Consider the following 12,092-nt stretch of genomic DNA (forward strand, 5'->3'; position numbering starts at 1 on the left):
AACTTTGAAATCTTCTTCATGCTAAAATTATCCAGAAAGGAAAAAGATGTAAGTTCAGCCAAAATTTAAAAGGAGTTCTGCCATCTAAATAGCCACAAGTTAGCTTTTTATAAGGCAAAGTTCTTCACATTGTTGGTTAATAAATGTTAATGATTTATTCTGTAAAGCATTTATATTACATTTACATATAATTCTGTAATGCAATTAAAATTTTATTATAATAAAACTTTCAAATTTAGTATTTTATGTATTATATACTTTGGGACCAGACTGGCTAAGAGATGAGTTGAAACAAAAGTCTAATAGGCATGTGCTTCCTCTTTAGACAACTAACCTATCAACCTGAATCTTCAAAGTGGGTCAGGTCTCATTTCAGGTCAAATGTTTGTTCTATTGATACTTTACTCCCTACCGCAAATAATACTTAAGAATCCTTAGTTCTATCCATATTAGTTCCAGGTATTCTTTTTGACATTTTTGTTCATACCTCTAACTTGAAGCTGTTAATGAAAATTGTGGTGTTTGAAAACCGTTGCTGAGATCTTTGGACTCTTGGTTAAGAATTTCATGAAAGCAGAGGCTCCTGGGAAACATCTGGCTCTGCAACAAACTCAACTTGTTGTAGGACCTATAGACTTCTCTGGTGGCTCAGACGGTAAATGTCTGCCTACAATGTGGGAGACTCGGGTTCGATCCCTGGGTTGGGAAGATCCTCTGGAGAAGGAAATGGCAACCCACTCCAGTACTCTTGCCTGGAAAATCCCATGGACGGAGGAGGCTACAGTTCATGGGGTTGCAAAGAGTCAGACACGACTAAGTGACTGAACTTAAACTTTCTACTTTATCTTGGGCTTCCCTGATAGCTCAGTTGGTGAAGAATCTGTCTGCAATGAAGGAGACCCCAGTTTGACTCCTGGGTTGGGAAGATCTGGTGGAGAAGGGATAGGCTACCCACTCCACTATTCTTGTGGTTCCCTTGTGGCTCAGCTGGTAAACAATCCGCTTGCAATGTGGGAGACCTGGGTGCCATCTTTGGGTTGGGAAGATCCCCTGGAAAAGGGAAAGGTTACCCACTCCAGTCTTCTGGCCTGGAGAATTCCATGGACTGTGGACTACAGTCCATGGGGTCAGATGACTGAACCACTTTTACTTTATCATATCAAATAGATAAAGGTTGAATGTACCTGATATTACAAAGCTACTAAGAGGAATCAGAAACTTGAGTAAGAAAGATGTATTATTTTAAATGTTGAATTTTGCACTGGAGCTTCCTGGCAAGAAAGCTGAATATGAGGAATGCTAAGGGAAAATCAGGAACAGATAGTAATTTAAGGAGACTTTTGAAGGGCAATAATGTAGTAGAGAACACCACAGAGAGCTAAGAGCTGACCTATGGGTTGGAACAAACAGGAGGCACTAGCAAAGGAATACAAAGACCAGAAAACCAGATAGGTTGTAGATCCCAGGAACTGTCTTAAAAAGTTGGGGGGGGGCACAGGGTTTCAAGAAAGAGATAAGGATTGGGTGTGCCAAGAAAAATAGGATGAGAAAACGGTTGAAAGTTAGAACTTGTGGACTTTAAAGTGTAAATTCAGTTTGCCATTATGGGTTAGATTGATAAAAGGTAAGGAATAAGGTGGAAGCAGGAGACTACTTCTTTTAAGAAATGCGACAGTGAAAAGAAGGTTGATATTACAGTAACTGGAGGTAGTAGTACACATTTTTAAAAAGCCCTTCGAAACTGTTGAAAAACAGAAAGAAGCCAATGGCTACGATACTGGAGATATAAGATCCTAGGAAAGTAGTGGTGGAAGGAGGAAAAGGAATGGACGACATAGGTAGTCCTGGAAGAAGCACTGATGTTGGGGAGAAGGGGAGAGGGAGAATGAGTTAATTTGGTGAGAATTTGAAAGGTCATGAACACGGCGTGTCAACAAATATTTTAAGATGGAGAGAATATCAAACTGGAATTCCATGGCTCTGATCCCTGTTAACCAGATGATTTTATCTATTAGTATGGATAGGGACTGGCACCTTAACAAGGAAAATGAGAAACAGTTTGTATAGAATACGATAGGAATTCATCCAAAGATGAGTTTATATATATATATATATGTATCAAGTGGGAGTGTGGTCACGACTTCATAGCCATCCAGGTAGAACTGGGGCTTCCTCCAGTGAAAAACCACACAGTGTGACCTTTGAGAGAGAAATCAGAAATAGGGATAATTTATTGGAGACTGACCCTTAAGACTATAAAGGAGTCTAAGCAATTCTAGCGATTCTAAGGCAATACAGAAATAGAGCTGGCTGGCTACAGTAACAAGAGAATTTAGTCATAATGGGGCTGATGACCTGGGAGATTAAGGATTCACTTTTGTATTGAAAGTTTTGAGTGGGTGAAAGGTAGAAGCCACGATCAGGCAGAGGCGGGGGGTGGGGGGGAAGAGTAGGGAAAAGGCAACATTCAAAAGCATATTTTGGTCATGATCTCACGCTAGTCAATTGTTTCCCTTTTGGCAGCTAAACGGCTACGATTCTCCCGTCCATTTCAGAGCTACTGAGAATAGTCCTAGGCTGTGGAAGGAGAAATCTGATTCCAAAGCGGAGGCTGTATTTTCTCAATCTACTTACATTCTTTTCTCACTAACTAGCCAATGCTGCCGCCTTATGCAAAGCCGGCACCACGGAAAGGATCTGCTTTAGAGGTAGTGACGACGCCAATCGGCCTGGGGCGCGCAGTGTTGCGTCTAGATGCACGGCGAGGGAGGTCCCAAACAGCTCTCAAAACCTTTTCACCCTCGCCCGGGAAAGCACCTCGTCAACAGTAGACAATAAATCGCTCGTACAATGCTAAGCTCTGAGGCCCTGGTTGACACCAGCAGGCGGGAGCGTGGTTTAGCGCTGCCACCCCTCCGCTTTTCTGCAGAGGCGGGGGATGGGGGCAGCAAGGCCGGGCGGGGCTGCGGGGGTGCGCTAGTCTCGCGACCTGGGGAGGGGCCGCGGTGAAGGGGCCAGGGGCGGGTTTCCCTCCCAGGTCTCGGAAAAGCTCCAAAAATGGCGGGCGGCAACTCAGCTAGCGGGGCGCGCAGGCGCCACCGCCGCCATCCTTCCGCCCGCCTTGGGCGGCCCACAAACCATCCACAGCCCCCTCACGGAGAGGTATGCGCCGCTTGCGATTGGCTGAGCTGGGCCAGCGCTCCGTGCGGGGGCCGGGCCGCCACGCAGCGGCCACGTTTCCCGCCCCGCTGGTGCGCGTGCGCGCAATCCCCACAGGAAAGCGTTCGCGCGCGTCCCCGCCGCGGCCCCCAGCTCGCGCCTCAGCTCCCTCCCCTTTCCGGGTAGGCCCGTCCCGTCAGCGAAGCAGTAAGCACCGCGGCCAGCAGAGGGCGGTCCGGACCCAAGTCTGCAGCGGCGCCATTGGCGTGTGGAAAATGCCACCAGATGGCGGGTTAGGATTGCAGCTCCGTTGAAGGCGCGGCCCCCGCTCCCGAACCCCCGGCGACCACCCCGTAACAACCCCCCCACATCGGGAATAACACACCGGAGACTTTTGGGGGGAAACTAGGTCGACGGCTGGCGGTGCCCGGATGGGCAGCTGAGGTGAGCGCGGGCGGCGGCGACGGCGGCGGGGGGCGGGAAAGAGGGGGAATGCGGCGGCAGCGGCGCGGGGGCTGGAAGCGCCGATCCAAGATGGAGGCCGGGCGAGAGCGAGAGAGCGCGAGCGAAGAGCGGGCGGGCCGGGCGCGGGCCCCGCGCGGGGGAGGGAGGCCGCGCAGGCCTGTGCGGGGCGCGGCGGTCGCCGGCCGTCCGGGCGCCAGCGGGGACGGCTGTGGGCGCGGCGGGCACCCCGGAACCCTAGTCGCTCCGCACCCCTCCCGCGGGCCCCGAAAATTGTGCCCCCGCCCGCTCGGGCACTACGGCGACGGGCGCGGAAGCCTTTGTGGCGCGCTCGGGCCCGCCGCCAAGCCCGCCCTCCGCCCCCCCGCCCGGACTCTCGGGACTCGCCCGCGCCCGGCGGGGCCGGGCCGAGGCGGGCTGGTGCGAATGCCATCCGCCGCCCTGCGTTTCTGCGGTGTTTTAGCGGCGGCGGCGTCGTCACATGACAACGAGCTCGCCTCGGCTGAGGGGCCTGGGGGTCGCTCGGCGAGGCGACCGGCCCAGGCCTCTTCTCAATGGGGAGGAGCGGGGGGCTGGCGCCTGGGGCAGAGGGGACGTCAAAGCCGGGCTTTCCCGCTATCTGCCCTCCCCGCCCCCGACGGAGGCCTCCTTGAGAAACGTGTGCAGGCCGGAGCACTGCCCCGCTAGTTTTCCAGCCCCCCGGGAGACGAGGCCAATAAAAGTTGTTTTCCCTCCTTTCTCGGGGTGGGGGCGGGGTGAAGAGCTGGGAAACGGGAGTGCTTGGAGTTGAACCTGGGCCTCGATCGGAGAGTCCAAACTGGGTGCTTCTTGGGTGCTGTGGGGACTGAGAAATTTTCAGGTTTTAGGATTGTCACGTCACCTCTTCTACCTACATTTGAAATGTTACCGATTCTCTTCATATTGCAGAGAATCGTGTCCCGGGAGTGTAAAGCAGGGGATGGTTTTGGGCACTTACAGTTTCAAAACAATGCTGTTTGTATGCGACGATAGCGAATTACTTGCTGTTAGTCGATGTTAAGATGATGTGTATAGTTTATTCTCGTGATTGTGACTAGAGAGGAGTTTTTTCTTTCATCTCTTCGCGAACGTAGTGTTTATGAAAGTATTTGACATGGCATAAAGAAAGTTGTGTGATTTGTGACTTAACGTGGTATTTGACTCCATCTTTTAGATTTTCATGTGCCTTTTTAAGAAAATTGCAAATTCTGATGGTGAAGCACTTAGGAAAATAAAGATTCAGAACAGTGAAAATAAAAACAACTTGTGTATTGTATTGGATAGTGTACCTTGTACTCATGTTTATACTGTACGAAAAATTCAGGCTAAAAAAATTTACTCCAGGGAGGAAATAGCGAAAAGTTCGGGAAGGTTGTTTACTTGCTCTCAGTCTTTGAGAATAGTTATAACACAAGTAGTTTGCTATCTAAATAAAGTACTAAAAAAACCGACAGAGTTTTGATACCGTTTTTTCTTTATATTTCAAAACGTACGTTAAGTTTACTCCGGTGGTCTGTCAATGGTCATTTTAACAACCAAGCTGCTTTGATTAGAAATTCCTCAATATCCACTTCAGTTTTGATATTCTGGCAAAACTTAGGGGTATTGAAATAGATGTGAAATATGGAAAATTGTTATTTTCCATATGGAAAATGTTGTTAGAATTGCTTCCTTTGAACACAGTATGCAAGTACTGTTGATTTGAGTAACTGTCTTAAAGCCTTAAGGGGGCTGTGGTAGGAAGAGAGCCCAGGACTGAAGTTATTTTAAACTTTTCCTAGGTATTTGATCTTTGAGGGGTCGCTGTTTTAACCTTACTTTCCTTATCACTAAAATGAAAAATTTTGGATTGTATTAGCTTTCCTTTTATGTATAGCGAGGTACCACACATTTAGTAGCTTCAGTTCAGTTGCTCAGTCGTGTCCGACTCTTTGTGACCCCATGAACCACAGCATGCCAGGCCTCTCTGTCCATCACCAACTCCCGGAGTTCAGTCAAGCTCATGTCCATTGAGTCCGTGATGCCATCCAACCATTTCATCCACTGTCGTCCCCTTCTCCTGCCCTCAATTTTTCCCAGCATTAGAGTCTTTTCCAATGAGTCAGCTCTTCACATCACGTGGCCAAACTATTGGCGTTTCAGCTTCAACATCAGTCCTTCCAGTGAACACCCAGGACTATCTTCTTTAGGATGGACTGGTTGGATCTCCTTCCTTCCAGTCCAAGGGACTCTCAAGAATCTTCTCCAACACCACAGTTCAAAAGCATCAATTCTTCGGCGCTCTGCATTCTTTATAGTCCAACTCTCCCATCCATACATGACTACTGGAAAAACCATAGCCTTGACTAGATGGACCTTTGTTGGCAAAGTAGTGTCTCTGCTTTTGAATATGCTGTCTAGGTTGGTCATAACTTTCCTTCCAAGGAGTAAGCGTCTTTTAATTTCATGGCTGCAGTCACCATCTGCAGTGATTTTGGAGCTCAGAAAAATAAAGTTAGCCACTGTTTCCACTGTCTCCCCATCTTTTTTCATGAAGTGTTGGGGCCAGATGCCATGATCTTCATTTTCTGAATGTTGAGCTTTAGCCAACTTTTTTTACTTTGTAGTGGGGCTTTCTGTTCCACATTTCACCTGGCTAAAATCAGGGTGTTGGGTGTGTTGGCTCAGTTCTTATCTGAGGCTTAGGACTTTCTTCCATGCTCACTACTTGTTGGCAGAATTTCCTTGTGGCTGTATGACTGGAGTCACCATCTTCTTTCTAGCTGTTGGCAAGACTTTCTCACTTCCTTACCACATGTTCATATAGGCATTTTCACGTCATGACTTTTTGCTTTCATCCAGGCAAGCAAAAGTAAGTTGCTCTGGCTTCCTCTGTCTTTGTCCTCTGGACTCCCTTAGGAGACTCCTTTTTAAAGCTGATCTAATTAGATCAGACCTACTCAGGATGATCTTTTTGATGAACTCAACTGATTAGGGACCTTAAGTACATATGCAAAAATTATTTGCCATATAGCAATCACAGGAGTGATACCCCATTATAATTACAGGTCTCTCCCACACTGCAGGGTTGCTAATGAGGGTGAGTCACTGTGGTTTGTTAGAATTTTGCTTGCCATGGGGACAGAAGTATCTTTACACTTTAGAATCTTTATGTACAAGAAGACCACTTAGGCAAAGCAGTAATCCCACTTGACAAGTTTACTCATACTTGTTTTGTCTTCATGCTTTTTCCTCTTTGTATTTCCTGGTACCTCAGTTGAAGTGCCTCCCTCTAAAAAAAGATTTTATTGCATATAGTGAATAGTAATAGTCAATAGTGAAGTCGCTCAGTCGTGTCCGAATCTTTGTGACCCCGTGGACTGTAGCCTACCAGGCTCCTCTGTCCATGGGAGTTTCCAGGCAATAGTCCTGGAGTGGATTGCCATTACCTTCTCCAGGGAATCTTCCCAACTCAGGGATCGAACCCAGCTCTCCCACATTGTAGACGCTTTACTGTCTGTGCCAATTATTCCATATAGAGGAAATTAAAAATAAAAATTAAAAAGTTAAGTAGAAAGGCAAAAAGAGAACAGTGGAGATTATGCAGCTTTCATTATTGCCTGATACCTATTGTTTTACTCATTTTAGGAATGAGATTGAATCTCAGGGAAGTTAAGAAATTTAAATGGCTAAGATGATCCTCCTATTAAGTGGCAGGTAGATTCATAAACTTATTACATCAGACAGTTGCTGTGGTATGATTGGTCCAGTTACTTTTGAAGAGAGAATTATGAAAAAGAATAATTATTTAAAATGGAGTACAGATATTGAAAAGTGTTAGTTGCTGAACCATGTCCTACTCTTTGCAACCCCATGGACTATAGCCCACCAGGCTCCTCTGTCCATGGAATTCTCCAGGCTTGAATACTGGAGTGGGTTGCCATTTCCTTCTCCAGGGAATCTTCCCTGCCCAGGGATCGAACCTAGGTCAACTGGTGGACAAAGAGGGGAGCAAAAATTGGTCATGGTATATTGGAGGTTTCACAGTCTAAGAAGCAAAATATCTTCAAAAGAAGGCAATTTAGTTAAGAATAAGATTTAGAGACTATAACCAGGAGTTAAAATTGTTCAGGAGATACAGCTAAATTTCTTAATAGAGAGGTGATAAAGTAAGGGCTTGGTAGATCTTTGTTAGCTGAATTAAAATATGTCTCTAGAATTTATATGATGCTTGCTACTGTGATACTGTAGGGAAAAGAAGGAAGCAGAGAACTAAGAGGATGCTCTTGCATAAGCCTAGGAAAGAGATGATTCTTGAGGTGGGAATAAGGATGTGTCTATAGAGAAGAAGGGATCAGTTTTTTGTCATTTTGGTAGTCAAGAGGACGGGATCCCAACTTCTTTAGTGCTGAGAGAAACCTTGTTATTGACAAATGAGATTCTTTTTAATTGAGCTTTAAGTAGGTCATAGGCCAGTTGGTTTTATAGAATCTTTTCTCTGTGTACTAATTCACACCTATTGCTTCTTTCAAGTTTCTTCCCCTTTTCTGTGTTCTTGCCAGTTAGTGCTTACAGGACAGTCCTGCCTTCTTTATAGGATACATTCCTTTGTGCTGTGAGCCTAAATGATGCACTAGTTAGTCCTCCAAATTTCTCTGTAGAGTTTTGCTGCAATTAAACAGCTCTATAGATGGCTTTTAACTTACTGGAAGCACAAAGTTACAAAAACATTTTATGTTGTGACCCAGTACAAACACACACACAATAGAAATAACACTTAACCTTCATGCAGTTCATGCTGATATATTGTATATATTTTTGAAACTAAGAATGCTGGTTACAGCTCACTTATGTGATTTACAGCAACCCTTTCACTTGGCTGAATTATAATCTCATTGTTAATTGGGAGAGTGTGAAGTAAGACCAAACCATAAGAAATCATTTCACTTCCGTCACATTGGCAACTACTAAAAATTCTGATAATATCAAGTATTGCTGAGAATGTGGGGAAGTTAGCCTACCACCTTTGGAGGGACATAGTCATTTTGTAAAAGAAAGTGACTTTTGTAGTAGTAGAATACATGTACGTTAACCTAGTAATTATGTTTTTGTCTTTTTATTCCTAATGAGAGAAATTCTTGTATGCTGGGTTATGTGAAACAAAAATGTTTGCAATAGCCAAAATTTAGCAACAAAGTGTTCATCATTCTACCACTGCTTTTCAAATACCAGTGGTGATTTTCAAATGATAAAATAATCTTGATTTGTAGGATAACCTCACTTGGTCACAGTGTACTATCTCTTTTATATTTAATGTTTTGCTAGAATTTGGGGATATTTTTTCATCAGGAATATTATTTTGTAGTTTTCTTAGGTTGTAATGTCTTTGTCAGGTTTCAGTATTTGGATTATGATACTCTTAAAAGTACGGGAGGTGTTCCCTCTACTTACTGAAAGACCTTGTCAAATATTCCTTGACTGGTAGAATTCATCAGTAATACCGTTTAGACTTAAATTTTTAAATTTTTTTGTAGGGAGACTTTTGGTAAATTAAAATTTTTTGTTTTTAATTGGACATAGATTTTGTTTCATCTTTTGTCAGTTTTGGAATTCCCTTGTCATCTTTAGGATGTTTGTAGGATTTGTATCAATACCTCTTTAATTTCTGATGTTATTAATGTGTTCGTTCTTTTTTTTTCTTAACCAGTCTGATTCTTAGTTTATCTGTATATCTTTTCAAAAATAACAATGCTGGTTTGCTCCGTTTGTCTTTTCTCTCTCATTTTTCTCCTGTTGTTTATAATTTTCTTTTCCCCATGTATTTTGCTTCTCCTTTTCTAGCTTCTTAAAGTGGTCAGAAATTTCAGACATTTCTTGTTTTCTAATTTAAATGTGCAAAGCTCTAGATTTTCTTCTAAGTACTGCAGTTGCCTACAGATTTTGATATTCTTATTATCATTTACTTTGGAATAGTTTCTAACTTGCTTTGTGATTTCTTTGTTGACCCAGGGATTATTAAAAAGTTTTGTTTAATTTTCAAATATTTGGCGTTATTTTAGATATCTTGTTATTGATTTTTAACAATTTCATTTTGAGGCTTGAGATACATGCTGTATAATTTTAATCTTTTCAAATGTATAGAATGTTGAGTTATGGTTCCTCATGTGGTTTATATTAATGTACTTTTCACACTTGAAAAAAAATATGTGTTCTGCAGTTGTATGGTATACTATTCTGTAAATATCAATTAGATCCAGGTGTTTTGGTAGCATTTTTCAAATCATTTTTGTCTACTGGTTTTTTTTTTTTTTTTTTTTGGTCTAGTTATATCAGTTGCTGAGAGGGATGTTAAAATAGCTAACTGTGACTGTGGAATTACCTATTTCCCCCTTAATTTTGTTGCTTTTTGCCTCAGTATTTTGAAGCTCTATTTCTAGGCACATTCAGTTAATACAGCCACTCTAATTTTCTTGAGCTTACTGTTTCTGTAGTGTATTTTCTTCTATCCAGTTACTTAAAATTTTTCTTTGTGTTTAAAATGTGCCTCTTGAAGGCAGCATATAGTTGAGTTTTGCTTTTTTAAAAATCCATTCTGACAGTGTGGAAGTGGCATCTTTCAGTTTGATTGCATTGATTATGTACTAATACCTGTCAAAAAATGTAGAAGTTCTAAGATTTTACTGAGATTTAACTTGCTAACAAGTTAACCTGTTACAGTTGAATGGAGTCATGAGAAACTCCTTGGTCAGAGATGAACAGTGCACTACAGCAATAACAGCAGCCACAGCATCAGCATTAGTGTCAGATCTTGGAGCCCCGCTTTGTACATGGTAGAGGGAAGATGTGACACCCACAAGTGTGTTGGGTTGTGTTCAGTTCAGTTCAGTTGCTCAGTTGTGTCCGACTCTTTGCGACCCCATGAATTGCAGCACGCCAGGCCTCCCTGTCCGTCGCCGTCTCCTGGAGTTCACTCAGACTCACATTCATCGAGTTGGTGATGCCATCCAGCCATCTCATCCTCTGTCATCCCCTTTTCCTCCTGCCCCCAATCCTTTCCAGCAGCAGAGTCTTTTCCAGTGAGTCAACTCTTTTCATCAGGTGGCCAAAGTACTGGAGTTTCAGCTTTAGCATCAGTCCTTCCAAAGAACACCCAGGGCTGATCTCTAGAATGGACTGGTTGGAGTCTCCAAGGGACTCTCAAGAGTCTTCTCCAACACCACAGTTCAAAAGCATCAATTCTTTGGCGCTCAGCTTTCTTCACAGTCCAACTCTCACATCCATACATGACCACAGGAAAAACCATAGCCTTGACTAGATGGACCTTTGTTGGCAAAGTAATGTCTCTGCTTTTCAGTATGGGTTGTGTTAGAGGAGAGGAATCCCAAGCTTAGAGAAACTCATATTTTTATAATGGGTTATAAGCATGCCTCTCCTTTTCTCTGAGGGAGATGCTATTTCTCTTTCCCAAGATAATTCACTCTACAAATATACTTGAAAACATTGGATCAAAGACAATTGGTGTCTCTGTTTTCAAGATAGGCAGAAAAACTAGAGACCCATGGAAAATTCTTTCAAAACTGCCCGGTGAATTTTCTCAATTTCCCCTACGTAGCTTAGGTTTTTCTTTTCTTTGTTAGATGGCCCCAGCCTAGCTTTCCAGCTCTGTCTGCACTGTACTTCTCTCTGGGTTTTATGCTCTCACTAGATTGATTTCATACTTTATTCCATGTCCCTCATGTCTTTGTTCTGGTGTATAATGTGTATGTAAGGAACACTCATTGAGTATTTACTGTGTAGCAATAAATATTTTGCAATAACCCTGTGAAGAAGTTACATTGCTATTATCTGTTTCAAAGGTTAGGTTAAATTTAGTTATTTAAATTAACTAAATAAGTTTATTAGGTTTGATTAAGTCTCATGTTTGTGATGAGGGAGAGACACATTATAGAGAATCCTTTGACTTCTTGATGTTAGTGATAGTTACATGGAGTGCTCACTTCATAATTCTTTAAACTGTTGTTTAGATTTTATGTATTATGCCATATAATTGATGTATTTCCCAAAGAAAGGAAAAACAGAAAAAGGAAGTAAACACTGAGCTGTAGAATCTTTCATGTCTTCCTGATATCTTCACCCTCTTTGTATTTTCATTTATTGCAGATATATTATTGGCACAATAATGTTTGGTAAGTGATGGAGTTCATAAGGCATGGTATTTTGTAGACTACTTGTTGCAAGGCCACACAACTAATAAATGAGAGAGTCAGGATTTAAACCTGCTTACTTTCAGAACCCACAATTTAAATCTCTTAAAAGCGCATTTTAATCTCAACCTTATTTATGCTGTTTGAACTCTTTTGCATTTTGAAGTGTATCTTACAGAGATTTGGTTTTCTTTCCTTTTCCGTCATATAACAGTCAGGTGGTCTTGAGTAGAACATTTGATTTCTAGAGGCCTCAGTTGTCTTATCTCT

At 42.9% G+C, this 12,092-nt stretch overlaps 1 protein-coding gene across 2 annotated transcripts in view; it reads left to right on the top strand.

The window, feature by feature from the left end:
• Positions 1 to 3,419: 3,419 nt before the first annotated feature.
• STAG1 (STAG1 cohesin complex component) overlaps positions 3,420 to 12,092 on the top strand; it is a 469,514-nt gene continuing 460,841 nt past the window's right edge. For both annotated transcript variants that reach the window (XM_060395498.1, XM_012102945.4), the window contains exon 1: positions 3,420 to 3,603. The gene's annotated coding sequence lies outside the window, so the exon portion shown is untranslated. The remainder of the gene's footprint in view (positions 3,604 to 12,092) is intronic.

The sequence above is a fragment of the Ovis aries genome, chromosome 1 (genome assembly GCF_016772045.2).
Source record: "Ovis aries strain OAR_USU_Benz2616 breed Rambouillet chromosome 1, ARS-UI_Ramb_v3.0, whole genome shotgun sequence".
Lineage (NCBI taxonomy): Eukaryota > Metazoa > Chordata > Mammalia > Artiodactyla > Bovidae > Ovis > Ovis aries.